The sequence below is a fragment of the Panicum virgatum genome, chromosome 6N, assembly GCF_016808335.1.
Source record: "Panicum virgatum strain AP13 chromosome 6N, P.virgatum_v5, whole genome shotgun sequence".
Lineage (NCBI taxonomy): Eukaryota > Viridiplantae > Streptophyta > Magnoliopsida > Poales > Poaceae > Panicum > Panicum virgatum.
In genome coordinates this window covers 25,627,659-25,642,463 of record NC_053150.1, presented here as the reverse complement: position 1 = coordinate 25,642,463, position 14,805 = coordinate 25,627,659, and the positions used below count along the sequence as shown (strand labels likewise).

At 46.4% G+C, this 14,805-nt stretch overlaps 1 non-coding gene across 1 annotated transcript; it reads right to left on the bottom strand.

Annotated features, from left to right (window-relative positions):
* Window positions 1-12,391: 12,391 nt before the first annotated feature.
* Window positions 12,392-12,500, bottom strand: LOC120680366. The gene has a single exon (XR_005677633.1). It is a non-coding gene; the product is annotated as a small nucleolar RNA R71 (small nucleolar RNA).
* Window positions 12,501-14,805: the final 2,305 nt, after the last annotated feature.

Below are 14,805 nucleotides of genomic sequence, written 5' to 3'. Positions count from 1 at the left end.
GCCCGGAGGAAGGTCACGCTTATGGCGTCCAGAGGCCAGTCTACTTCGTCAGTGAAGTGCTTTCTGAATCAAATGTCAGATACCCTTCAACTCAAAAAATTCTCTATGGGATCCTTATCACTTCCAGGAAGCTTCGCCACTACTTCAATGAGTACAAGATCTCAGTTGCTACAGACATCCTATTAGCGGATATAATCCACAATCGGGATGCCACTAGAAGAATTTCAAAGTGGGCAGTAGAACTGGGAGCACTCGAAATCAAGTTCAAGCCCAGAGCAACTATCAAGTCACAATCATTAGTCGATTTTTTAGCTGAGTGGCGGGAAAATCAGATTCCAACCCCTCCCAATGTTCCCGAGCATTGGGTGACGTACTTCGACGGTTCACTCAAGATTGAAGGGGGTTGCGTCAAAGTTTTATTCATCTCTCCCAACGGAGAACAGCTTAAGTATGTGCTTCAGATCCTATTTGAAGTCTCCAACAATGAAGCAGAATACAGGGCACTCTTGCACTGGCTTCGCCTGGCAGTTTCCCTCGGTATCAAGCGACTACCTGTGTTCGACAACTCTGTACTCATCGTCCAGCAAGTAAACAAGGAGTGGGACATCAACAAGGAAACAATGGATGCATACATGGCAGAAATCAAGAAATTAGAGAACAAGTTTTTTTGGACTGGAGATCCACCAAGTTGATCGTGACGACAATGTGGCAGCTGATGTCCTTTCCAAACTTGGATCCACTCGAGCCAATGTACCTCCTGGAGTCTTCATACAAGAATTACACCATCCTTCAGTCAAGCTCCAAAATCACCCAATCACCGACATGGGGCCACGGTCATTGAGGTTCTAATGATTGAGGAAGACTGGCGAATTCCCTTCGTTGAGGCAAAAATCATCCAAGCTGTCCGCATTATTTGGAGAAGCAAAGGATTCGTTTTGGTCGGCGACAATCTGTACAAACGCTCCGCTTCAGGAATCCTCATGAAGCGCATCACTCTAGAGGAAGTCTAGGATATCCTAAGGGAAATTCATGAAGGAGTTTGCAGCAATCACGCCGCATCAAGAACATTGGTCGGAAAAGCCTACAGATCGGGTTTCTTCTGGCCAATAGCTGTATCAGATGCTGAAGACCTCATTAAGAGGTGTCCTCGATGTCAGTTCTTCGGCAAGCAAACTCATGTTCCAGCCCATAACTTGATCACAATCCCTCCGCCTTGGCCATTTGCATGTTGGAGTCTGGATATGATTGGCCCTCAATGCCAGGGGGATTTAAACACATATTGGTGGCAGTCGACAAGTTTACCAAATGAATCGTGTACAAACCTATTGTTAAGATCTCAACAGACAGAGAAGTGATTTCATCTCCGATATTTTACATCGGTTTGGTTTCCGTCACACCATCATCACATATTTGGGTTCCAATTTCACCTCTCAATCTTTTTGGGATTTATGTGAAAACGCCTGAATCGAGGTCAAGTACGCATCCGTGGCCCATCCAAGGGCCAATGGTCAGGTAGAACGCATCGATGGGTTGACACTCGATGGTTTAAAAAAGATGATTGTTGGCACTCCATAGCCTATACGAATTACTCCGCAAGCGCACAGAGACCGATGTAGCTTTCACCAGGGAGTATACCTGGGATATCGAATCCAAGGAACGGTAAAACTTTGACCAAACCTAGAGCTAGTTCAACCGGACCCACCAGGAGAAGAGAGGTAAGTGTGCAGAGGGTCTAACGTCGACTAGCCAACTCATTACCCAGAATACTTGCAACAAAACTATCTTGATCAGCTTCGACGGCTGGAAAAGGAAGGACTTCAGAAAGGGGTGAGAGGGGAGTCCAATGGCAACCTGCAACTACTGCTATGAAAACACCCGAACGTGGTGGACTACGAGGGATGGACAGGGCTGTCACCACCTGCCGCCTACCACAACGGTTCCGTGTGGTGGAACACAACCCGAGGTAACTAACCAAGTCTAGGCACCATGCCTAACACTATCGAGTTACGTACTTCTGCCTCTCGGCAAGACAGAAAGTACTCTCAAATAAGTAGAACTTGCTACTTACGCAGACTAGGGATCCCGCAGATCAATGATAGAAAGTAAACAAGTAACTGAAGTAAAGAGAAAGACTAGCAAGATACCGATGAGAGACGAGGAACTTCACTCCGAAGATATTCCATTCCTCCAAGGTGGCTTACAAAATGGAGTAAGGCCGAGAGAACTCGGCACCGCTCCTTTACCTTGACTTTCGCCAAGACTCTCACCTCACACTCTCCCTATTATACTAAGTGGGACTACATCTTGCTTGGACTCTTCTCCTCTCCAAATGGTGTGTGCTGAATGAGGGATGGGGTCTCCCTTTTATAGGCCTCCAAGGTGGGTTGCTTAGCTTGTAAGCAAGGCTAAGGTTGCTTAGTTTGTAAGCTAAGCTATGGTTGGCTTGACTTGTAAGCAAAGCTATCCACGCATGCGTGGTAGTTGTAACTTCCACTTGAGGGCTGCACACATGGCGGCTGTAATTTCCTCTTGAAGGCTGCACACGTGGTGTAAAAAGGTCAGGCCACCTAGCCTCCCCTAGGACGGCCGGCCTGGGTGTCGTCTGTTTTCCACCGCCTTTCTGCTGAACGCTCTGGATCACCCGTAGATGTCGGTTGCATTGGTGTTGGTCCGAAGCCGGCCTGGGGTTGTCCCCCCTCGGCCCTCCGTTCCACCGACGTGTCAATCAACGCTTGTATTTTCCTCCTCAAGTCGGTTTAGGACTTGGTTCTGAGTTTAGTCACTGCAGGTGGACCCAACTTGTCATGGCTCAAGCCTTTCGGTCTTGGTTTATGCATTTTGTATAAAACCACGTTGGATTGGCTTGTATTTGCACTCATGAGCATTCTGACCAAAGATGAGCCTGAATTGCCAAGGTGGATAGGCCGGCCGGCCTGGGTTTTCTCCCAATTTGGAAAAATTTTGTACATGTTGTTCCTGCATTCAAATACTCACCAAAACTCGTGGAACTTGTTAATATAAGTGAATTTGGCATGAATATGACCTTTGTTTCATGAAATCAGGCGGAGAGTTGGCGGCAAAAATCACCGATATCGACCGCCAACACACCCCCATAGCCAGACTTTGCTCGCCCCGAGCAATAAGGTCGAAAAAGAGTGAAGCCTGGTTTCATGAACACAAAGAATGGATAAGATTTATTTCTACACTTTCCTCATACCTTGGATTCCGAGTGGCTAACACCTTCACCTTCGAATATTGATCCCCATAACAAGTCGATGGAGAACATGATTCACTTCCTTTTCTCTGTACTTGGAGGTTTTGCAAGATTTTCAAAATAGGAGGCAGGCTCTCACTCTTAGTCTCTCATTTTGTGTTTGAATCTCACTAAGGTCTTTAGAGAAAACCTCTCCTACATTTAAATAGGCTTTTTTGTGGCTCAAGGTAGGGATAAACTTGCATATCTTCCTCATTTATTTTACAAGGTCAAAGATCTTGTCTTTGAGAGATCATGTCATCTTTTAGAACTTGGTCATATGCATGTGTATGTGAGGGATGAATGTCCCTTTGAGTGTTGTTTGACTTTGGCTTCTCCATCTTTCCCCTTTGTTTTTTTTGCTCGAGTAAGATTGTTGCTCACTCTTTTTTTTCCTTTTTCTCTTTTTTTTTGATGGGGTAGAGAGCTTTTGGTGAACCACTTTTGATGGACTTTATTAATGAACGTGCACAGTGGATGACCAAAGTACTCTATGATCATGACATTTCTCAAAAGGCAACGATGTTTGATCAAGCTCAAAATGTCGAAAGATAGCTATGTGGGTTCAATTCCATTCATGTATGGCTCTGGATAGGACTTTGTATGGTTGGAAGTGAATGAGAGTTGCCTTTTTTAAAAAAGAAAAAAAACTCAAAGACTTCAAATTAGAAAGAATATGTCTCTCATTTCATTATATCATGAGGGTCAATAAACAAAAGTTCAAGTGATCCTATCATGTAATAAGTTCCAAAGGTAACGAGTACTCGCATAAGAAATAGAACTTAGGCACCTTTGAAAGTCATGTGTCAATTCATCTCTTCCAAGGGTTTCATTCAAAATTTAATTTTATTTTAGTTAGAACTAATTTGAATGAAATCAGGAAGGAAAAGAAGGATGGGGTCGCAAACCTCCGTGATGACTTGTTATGTCGATGTTTTGGTTAGGCATGGGTCTAATCTAGCTACCTGATCTTAAGTTGCATCAAATTTTGCTCAACTTTGCCAAGGAGTCCATCTCAGTGCTATTCATGATGTTCTTCTACACACTTGATGAAAATATTAGAATAGGGGGGCGGTTGGCACATAAATGTGCACCAACCAACTAAAGCACGAGCATGAAGCATTTATTTCATTTTATTTTAGTTTTTCTTTTCTCAAACATAATTGGGCGCTTCTGAAACAAAACTTGAGAAATAAACTGGCGCCCATTATCCTAGACTAGGGTAAGGCACGTTTAAGGTCTGGCAATGACCATAAATGAGGGCTCTAGCTCGGATAACTCATAGTCGTTTATCCCTTTGAGTTCCGGTAGTTCGGGCTCGAGGAATATTTACAATATTTCCATCATCAGCCTGGAGGATTTATTAGATAAGACTCTTTCCACTTACTTCTAAGCTTATCACGACCAATCAAACGAAGGTGGGAATTAAAGAGTAGTACCTTATTTCCCCGTTTCGAAATGCTTGATCTTGATCTGCTTATCGTGTCATCTTTTCATCCGCTCTCTTGTAGAGCTTGGAGCTATGGTAAGCCTTCTTCCTCCATTCATCCAATTCAGCCCATTGGATTTCCCTTTTAACCCCGGCTGATTGGAGATCCATTTTTCACCTCTTAATTACCCTGTGGGATCTGAACTCTAGGTCAACTGGTGTATGGCAAGTTTTGCCATAGATCAGCTGGTGCGGTGTTTGTCCAATCGGCGTCTTGAAGGCTATTCAATATGCCCAGAGTGCCTCGGGTATCATGCTATTCCATTCCTTCCCCATGGCATTCGCTATCTTCTGCAGAATGTTTCTGATCTTCTTGTTAGATGTTTCCGCTTAGCCATTGGTATAGGGATGGTATGGAGTAGCAGCACGGTGGTTTTACTCTCAATTCGTTGAGACACTTCCTGTAGGTCTTGTCTTGTGAAGCGTGAGTCTTCACTACCAAACATGACTCTTGGAAATTCAAAGCAAGGAAATGTGATTTCCTAGATCATCTTCTTTGAATTCTTTGAGTCGGCCGCAACACAGGAAGTGCTTCATCCGTTTGGACAAATAGTCCATGGCCTCCAAGATGCACTTGCTCTGACATAGGGAAAGACTCACAAAGTGAACTCCCCATATGTCGATTACTTCCAACTGAAGGTTGCTCTTCAGTGGCGTAGCATCTGACATCTTGGGCACCGTATAGATTCTTTAGCGTCTCAAAACTTGGTTGGCTAGAATTATGCATTCTGCCAAACCTAAGCATAGATACGGAATACTTTGTAGTGTAATCCTTATGGTAAGGAGTAGCATGCTCAAGAATCTTGCCTTATGGTAAGGAGTAGCACGCTCAAGAATCTGGCGGGTCTCACATAGCGGGATGCAGCAGTTGGAGTAAACCAATAGCACAGACTTTGAATGGATAGGGGTTCTCCCAAGGGTGGTATTTGCTGAGGTGTATATAGCTTCTTCTTGTCTTCATCTAGAGATATATATCCAGTCTCCATAAAATTCACTTAGTTCTCATACCATGGACTAGATATAGTGATCTCCAGAAGAGTATCATCTCTCAAGAAGTCAATCGGTTACTCGAATCCTTGAGAGATGAGCAGCCACACAATTTTCTGCTCCTACCTTATCTCTGATTTCCAAATCAAATTCTTGTAGGAGCAGAATCCCACGGATGAGCCGTGGCTTGTCTTCCTTCTTGATCACAGGTGCTTTAGTGTAGCATGATCTGTGTATGCTATCACCTAGCACCAACCAAGTGGGAGCTGAACTTAGGGCGAATACTAATGCTAGAAGTTCCTTCTCTATTGTTGCATAACTGAGCTCCGGTCAATGTCTTACTTGCATAAGATTTGGCATAATGCTGATTACCCTTGCATTGATTCAGCACTGCTCCGACGGCGTAGTCAATTGCATCGCACGTGGTCTCGAAAGGAAATTTCCAATCGGGAGGATGCATGATGGGTGAAGAAACGAGTGCCTCATGGCACTCATTGTCCGAGGACAATCTTTTCTCTGACCATAAACTGACACCTCACCCAATTAAGGTCAAAGTGTGTTTCTCGGCAACTCTTGAGAACTTTGTCTAAATTCTCAAGGTATTCTTTAAGGTTCTTGCCAGAGTTTGAGAAATCATCCATGAAACCCTTCATGATGCTCTCGATTTGGTCAGAGAAAGTCGCCATCTTACACCCCTGAAGTAAAGCAGGTGCGTTCCAAAGACCAACGACATTCACCGGTAGGCGAATGTGCCGCAGGGACAGGTGAAGGTAGTCTTAATTGGTCATACAATTTTGGTGATGACCAGAATATATGTCAAGGTATTGGAAGAATGAGTGCTTATCCAGTCGTTCAAGCACCTCGTCAAAGAAGGGGAGAGGATAGTGGTCATTTTGGATAGTCTTGTTGACAATCGATACATGTCCTTGATGACTTTCCTCTGGGATATGAGCGCTCTACTCTCAGAGGTGATTGCTCCCTTCTTTGGGACCACTTGGACTAGGCTAACCAAAACACTATCTTACACGGGGTTGATGACGCCCGCGTGCAGTAGTATCAATACCTCTTGGTTCACTACCTTCCTCATCACATTGTTCAGCCATCACTAGTGCTCTTAGGATGACTTATGGTCCGGTTCCATAAAAATGCGATGGGCGCACAAGTCAGGGTTGATCCCCTTTCTAGTCCTGGAGAGATTACCCGATGACGGACCAGTACTTTCTCTAGGATTGCAATGAGCCGCCGAGTCTCACTCTCTATCAGCTTGTCGCTGATGAAGACTGGCATGCTACTGTTGTTGTTGGAGGAAGGCGTTCTTCAGCCTAAGGGGCAACAGTTTCAGCTCAATAAGAAGATGTTGCGGTTTTTCTTCTTCGTTGAGCTTGTGGTGGCCGCACGGATCTGTTTCCTAGGTGAATTTAATGACATCTTCTTCAGAGATGTTTATTGCCTTCTCTATTGGGTCTTTCTCCGGTCTAGCCTTTTGCATTACCTAAACGGACTAGACTGACCGGGATCTTCTTTTTGTCAACCTTGAGCTATGAAGAGTAGCTCGGAATTCATTGGAGTTGACAAGTGGCCCTATTGGCTGATCAAGAGAACTTTTAACCTTTAGGGATATCAAAGATGTGGAAATCCAGAAAGATCTTATTATGCCCCATCTTTAGGGACATAACATGGAAAAAAGAATCTCCTTACTCTCCCTCATTTAGCCATCGATCCACTTCGGGTGCTTACGGGAAAAGGACACGATTTCCTTCGGATCGTAGAAGTTCTCTTGTGGTGCAGCGTCCCCAATAGTGAAGAGGAGTTTTTAGGAATTGAATTCCGCTCCTCTATCCATTCCTTGCTACTGATCACAGCAAGACCCTCAATCTGCGATGTAGCATCTGGAATGAATACCTCAGATCTTGAGCATATGAACTTATGATCCTTCGGTATGTTCGAAACATGACCGAGGTCATGATGAGCATTGGCATATCATCAGTGACTGGCTCATAATCTGTGGACTTGATTGGTTCAGTAATTTTCACTATGTGTGGTGGTGGTGAGAGGATGCAACTGATAGGGTGATCAGTTGGTTTGGGTGGAAAAAGGGGCTCGTGGATGGGCGGAAAGGTGTACAGCTGAACAAATTCTAGACTAGTGTTGCTACCGTTCCCCGGGAACGGTGCCAGAAAGATTGTTGGCACTCCTTAGCCTATACGAATTACTCCGCAAGCGCACAAAGACCGATGTAGCTTTCACTAGGGAGTATACCTGTGATATCGAATCCAAGGAACGGTAAAGCTTCGACCAAACCTAGAACTAGTTCAACTGGACCCACCAGGAGAAGAGAGGTAAGTGTGCAGAGGGTCTAATGTCGGCTAGCCAACTCATTACCCAGAATACTCGCAACTAAACTATCTTGATCTGCTTCGGCGGCTGGAAGAGTAAGGACTTCAGAAAGGGGTGAGAGGGGAGTCCAACGGCAACCTGCAACTACTGCTATGAAAACACCCAAACATGGTGGACTACGAGGGACGGACAGGGCTGTCACGACCTACCGCCTACAACAACGGTTTTGTGGGGTGGAACACAACGCGAGGTAACTAACCATGTCTAGGCACCACACCTAACACTATCGAGTTACGTACTCCTGCCTCCCGGCAAGACAGAAAGCACTCTCAAATAAGTAGAACTTGCTACTTACGCAGAGTAGGGATCCCGCAGATCAATGACAGAAAGTAAACAAGTAACTAAAGTAAAGAGAAAGACTAGCGAGATACCGATGAGAGACGAGGAACTTCACTCCGAAGATATTCCATTCCTCCGAGGTGGCTTAAAAATGGAGTAAGGCCGAGAGAACTCGGCACCGCTCCTTTACCTTGACTTTCGCCAAGACTCTCACCTCACACTCTCCCTATTCTACTTAGTGGGACTACATCTTGCTTGGACTCTTCTCCTCTCCAAATGGTGTGTGCTGAATTAGGGGTGGGGGCTCCCTTTTATAGGCCTCCAAGGTGGGTTGCTTAGCTTGTAAGCAAGGCTAAGGTTGCTTAGTTTGTAAGCTAAGCTATGGTTAGCTTGACTTGTAAGCAAAGCTGTCCACGCATGCATGGCAGTTGTAACTTCCACTTGAGGGCTGCACACATGGCGGTTGTAACTTCCTCTTGAAGGCTGCACACGTGGTGCAAAAAGGTCAGGCCACCCGGCCTCCCCTAGGCCGGCCGGCCTAGGGTGTCGTCCGTTTTCCACCGCCTTTCTGCTGGACGCTCTGGATCACCAGTGACGCTCTGGTCCGAAGCGAGGCAGTTATGGGGCCCGGGGTTGTCCCCCTCGGCTCTCCGTTCCATCAACGTGTCAATCAACGCTTGTATTTTCCTCCTCAAGTCGGTTTAGGACTTGGTTCTGAGTTTGGTCACTGCAGGTGGACCCAACTTGTCATGGCTCAAGGCTTTCGGTCTTGGTTTATGAATTTTGTATAAAACCACGTTGGATTGGCTTGTATTTGCACTCATGAGCACTCTGACCAAAGATGAGCCTGAATTGCCAAGGTGGATAGGCCGGCCGCCCAGCCTGTGTTTTCTCCCAATTTGGCCAAATTTTGTACATGTTGTTCCTGCGTTCAAATACTCACCAAAACTCATGGAACTTGTTAATATAAGTAAATTTGGCATGAATATGACCTTTGTTTCATGAAATCAGGCGGAGAGTTGGTTGCGAAAATCACCGATATCAACCGCCAACAAGGATCTACGATGCTAATACCAAAAAGGGTGGCAAGTGGATCCAAGAGCTACCTCATGTGGTCTGGGGGCTGCGAACTCAGCCTAGCAAAGCTACTGGACAGTCTCCATTTTGCCTTACATGTGGATCAGAAACCATATTGCCTGCAGATATAATGTGGAAATCTCTAAGAATTGAATCTTCTTAAGAAGGAGAAGCATATGAAGCTCTGGAACTTGAGTTGGATTCAGTTGAGGAAGCAAGGTTCATTGCTTTGACTCAATCGGCTAGATATCTTCAAGGAGTCAAACGCTATCATGATCGTAATGTCCTGCAGAGATCTTTTAACGTGGGAGATATAGTACTACGCCGTATCCAGGATTAGATAGGACTGCATAAGATCAATTCAAGGTGGGAAGGGCCTTTTATTGTTCCTAAGGTTACAAGACCAGGATCCTACAGAATTACTGATGCTGATGGCAATGAAGTACCCAATTCTTGGAATATCGAGCACTTACACAAGTTTTATCCTTGATTCAGTTGTATCATAAAGGTGTCAGTTGATTTTCTTAATAAAGTGTTGGTCTCGAATACCTATCGACTACATTAAGGGCAAAAAATCAAGATGATACCTACAAGTCTATCAGGCATTGTCCAACAAGATCGACTATTCTACAGTAAACTACAGGGTTCATCCAACCTGGGTAATCCTAAGGGATTCATACCAACCTAGTTAACCTAATATGGATAATCCCACACACAGTTTTTCCCACTTGGGTAACCTCACGAGGTTCATCCTAACCGGATAATTTACAGTTTGCTTCGTTAAACTTATTTCGCATATCGAGAAACTAGTCCCATCATTGGCAGCAAGGGCATCTTTTTCAGCAAGAAGCTTTCTGTTGTCCACCGTCTCGAGTAAAGCACTCGATTTCATAAAAGAACGGTTGGCAACATCCTGATGAAAAAGTGCATATTCTAGTCATGCAACTACTCGACAACTAATGCAAGAGAGTACTGTTGAAGGCCATTATTTCACGTTCTGACCGTCAGCTTGTTCCATGCATATTTTGTTTAATTCTAATAAGTTCCATGAGTTTTGGATGAGTTGTGCCTGCAGGAAATCACAGTCCAAGGATGGTCGAAAACAAAGGTCGGTGGACAGATGGCATAGGGCCAGGCCGGCCGGCCTAGGCCAGGCCGCCCGGCCCCATTCTGTAGCCTCTCTGCTCCCGGCTTCGCGTTGAAGTTAAGCACAACCGCCACAGTTGCGTACCACCGGCGCTACCTGAATCACCGGCCATCAACTGACCTTGGACTGCTATAAATAGGACCCACTCCATCACTTGTAAACACACACTCAAAGGAGCAATTCTCTCTTCTCAAGTCTAGAGTAGGTTAGTAGTTGGGAGTTAGAGTCGAGTCGAGCTTGTCTCGGGGATCCGGAGTCATCATCGGAGCTCGGTATAAGCTCTTGTATCTTTTCCTTTGACTATTTTAATATAAGTAATCTTCTTTATTTACTTGAGTCAGCTTTACTTTCTGCAAGTTCTTTATCTCTTCAAGTACTAGTACTTGTCTGTGGGAGTAGTTTACCTCTAGTTCAGTTTAAGTTATCTTCCTTACTTGTCGGAGCTAGTCTTACGGGTTTTCTCGCCCGAACAAGTGAACTCAAGTTAGTTCACTAGGTCGAGGGGGATTTCTCTTGAAGGCCTCAAGATAAATCCTAGTACCGAGAGCGGACATGGTGTCTAACTCAGTGTCGCCTAGGAAGTATGTTCCACCCCACGGCACCGTAGTGGTAGGCGGCAAGTGGTGACAGCCTTGTCCGTCCCTCGTAGTCCACCACGTTCGGGTGTTTTCATAGCAGTAGTTGCCGAAGGACGTCGGACTCCCTTCTCATCCCTTTCTGAGTCCATCTCTTAGGCCGCCGAAGTAAGATCCAGATGTCGGCATCAAGACAGAAGCTTAGATTAGTTCTAGTGAGGCTAGCTCAGTAGTTTAGAAGTGTTTCAGGAGTCCTTTCTCGCTCGTTGTCCTCCCAGCTGCTACCTCTCTAAGGTATAGAATCTCCTGTGCGTCAGATGGTCATAGACTTGCCATTTATCCTACCCCTTATCTGGCTTACCCCTGCTAAATTAGTCGGTTGATAGATCTAGTAAAGGTCATCACTACAATTTACGATATACTTTACCATAGTGCTTCCCTGAGGATTTTCATGATACCCTGGAATACTTCATGGTGAAGTGCTACATCGGTGATTCCGTGCGCTTGCAGAATACCTATTCAGATTGAGCACAAGAGACACCAAAAAGCATTTCTAGCGCCGTTGCCAGGGAAGCAATTGGCTAAAGTTATCATATAATTAAGTGATAAACTTTATTGCTGTATCACCGCTAGTTTTAGTTGGCTTACCATTGCTCTCTCTCTCTCTCTCATTTTATCAATGCAGAGCAGTACATGATCGGTTTTGATCTACCATCCAACTTCGATATGAATCCTCAGAGAATTGGGCGAATTGTGAGACGCCGCATCGTCCCACCCCTGAAGAAACCCACTTGGAACCCTCATTCATCTGTTTCAGCACCACCTATGGCCAAGACTCTCCGTCAGTACTCGGCCCCGTCCAGCAGCCACTTCCCTACTGGACTGAACACCGACCAAGGCAATGATGGCTTTGAGCTCAAATCGGGACTAGTGAACATGGTTCAAGCGAGTCCATTCTGTGGAAAGGCATCTGAGGATGCGCCAACGCTCACCTCCCGAATTTCCTAGAAGTGAGCAGTACTATCAACCCCAGAGGTACCAAGATGGATAACTTCGTCTTTGGCTGTTCCCATTCTCCTTGCTAGGCATGGCGAAGACGTGGTTCTGCTCCAACAAAGCAGACTTCACCATTTGGGATGCCTGCTCCAATGCATTCCTGACAAAGTACTTCTCGGTGGGAAAAACCAATGCCTTCCGAAAGAAAATCTCTGGATTTCAGCAGCTGCTTGGTGAAGCCATTCCGGAAGCTTGGGAGGGATTCCAGGAATACATTGCAGCATGCCCCTACCACGGCATGCAAGAATGGCTGATCATATAGAGTTTCTTCCATGGCCTAAACACGCCAGCTCAGAACCACATTGATGCAGCATCAGGTGGTTCCTTCCTTTCGCTCGACGTCACCAGAGCGAAAGCACTGGTAGAGAAGATTGCATTGAACCAGAGTTGGAAAGGAGAAAGGCGGCAACAGACCCGCAAGGGAATTCATCATATTGACAGTGTCGATATGCTCGCTGCCAAGATGGACCTTCTCATGAAGAGGCTGGAGTCTCCGCACTAGGAGGCCAACCAGATTATGGACTCTTGCATGACATGCGAGACTTGTGGAGAAACTGGACACACGGGCAACTCTTGCCCGATCACCCAGGAGGAAGCCAACTTTGTTGGAGCGAACAACTCCAACAACACAGGCTTTCGTCCTCAGCAGGGTTGGAATTCCAAGCCCAACCTCCCCTTCGATCAACAGCAAGGTATGAACTTCAACAACAATTTTCAGCCTACATTAAAGTCGACGCCAAGACCCCTCTCATTTTGGGAATTACGGAGAACGTTCCATTGAAAATCCGGAACTTCTTCATTCCCGTTGATTTTGTCATCCTCGACATGAAAGTCGACGCCAAGACCCCTCTCATTTTTGGAAAGCCATTCTTGAGTACCGCAAATGCACACATTGATGTGGGAGCTGGAGAAATCCAACTCAACATCAATGGGAAGATGGAGAAGTTAGCCTTCAGACCGAAGGTCGAACAATGTTCCCAGGTTAGAACCTTCAACTGGAAGAAATCCGAGAAAGAGCAGGAGAAGACATCAACCCCCACAATCGATATCCTTGCCGAGCTCTTAGGACAACTACGAATCGACAAGGAAATCAGGGTGCACAACTACAGGAACACAAGGCGAAGAATCCTTCATAGAGAATTTGAGGAATCAGAGGCGAAAGCGATCAAAACAAAACCTGACACCAAGAAGGAATGGCGGAGGAAAGTGTCTTCGTCAGGATCTCCATCCGACAACAACAACAAAACCAAAGGTATGGAGAGTCCCACTCCGGACTTCCGGAGCTCTCGCCATGAGGACCATGGTACGTATCCATTCTTGCATTTGCATATAGGATAGTTTCAATTGCTTGCATCGTTTTTCCTTCCACATCATGGCATGTTTAATTTTTGAACCAATCTTTTAAATTTTGTTTTGTATCACTTGAGATTGCATAAAAAAAAATCGGCCGAAAGTCAAGCTGGCCAGCCCCACTTTACTTCTTTTGGCCAGGGAGCATGTAACACCCTAATTTAAATTTCAACAATTAATAATAAATTTATTTGGCTTTATCTAATTTTCTAAGGTTTATATGCTTAGTCTTGCATTTAAATTAATTTTCTTTCCTAAGTAATTAAAATTTATCATAGGGTTAAAATGTTTGTGCATACATGCTGGTGCATACTTTTATTTAGTTGAGTGCATAGGATTTGAATTCAAATTTGGTTTGAATTCAATTAGATTTGAGTGTGGTTTGAGTTTGTTTGAAAAAGAGGAAGGAAGAAAAGAGAAACCAGCCCAAACCCCAACCGCCAGCAGCACAGCTCGCGCGGCCCAGCTCTCCCCGACGCCGGCCCAGTCCGCTCTCTCCTGCGGCCCAGCCTCTCACCCCGCACTCCCTCTCTCCTGGGCCCAGCAACCTCCACCCCCCCCCGCAACGCGTGCTCTCCCCCTCCGACCAGCCCGGGCCTGCAAGCCAGTACCCGCCTGCGCACGCTCGGCCTAGCTCGCCCAACACGCTCGCCGCGCAGCGCGCCTCCCCCCCCCCCCCCCCCCCCGCCTCTGACTGACATGGTCGCCCCACCTCTCAGCTCGGCCCAGTTGCGCTCACCCCGCAGACCGACCGAGCGGCCTCACCTGGGCCCGCCTGGCAGCCCCTCCTTTCTGCACCACGCGCTCAACCGCAGCCGCGTCGCCCTCTCTCCCTCTGCCAATCCGGGCCCGTGCGTCAGTTCTTTCCCCTTCCTCTGCCCGCAATCTCCGCGCCGAGCCCTCTATTTCATTTCCGCCGACCTCGCTCACCTGCCCGTGGACCATCCCACCCGAGCCCGACCGCCACGAGACCCACCTGCAGCCTCCCTCACCCGCTCCTTGCATGCGCACCCCCGACTCCGAACGACCCGCGCTGATTTCGGATCGAGGGCACGAGCAGTCCGCGTGCACAATGCTCGTGCCGTGATTCCCGCAGCCCACACACCGAGAATCACCCCCGCCGCCTTTTTAACGCGCCCCGCACCACCCTGAACCCTATCCCCACGACAATTTTTCCCCCAAACCGTAGCCTAGG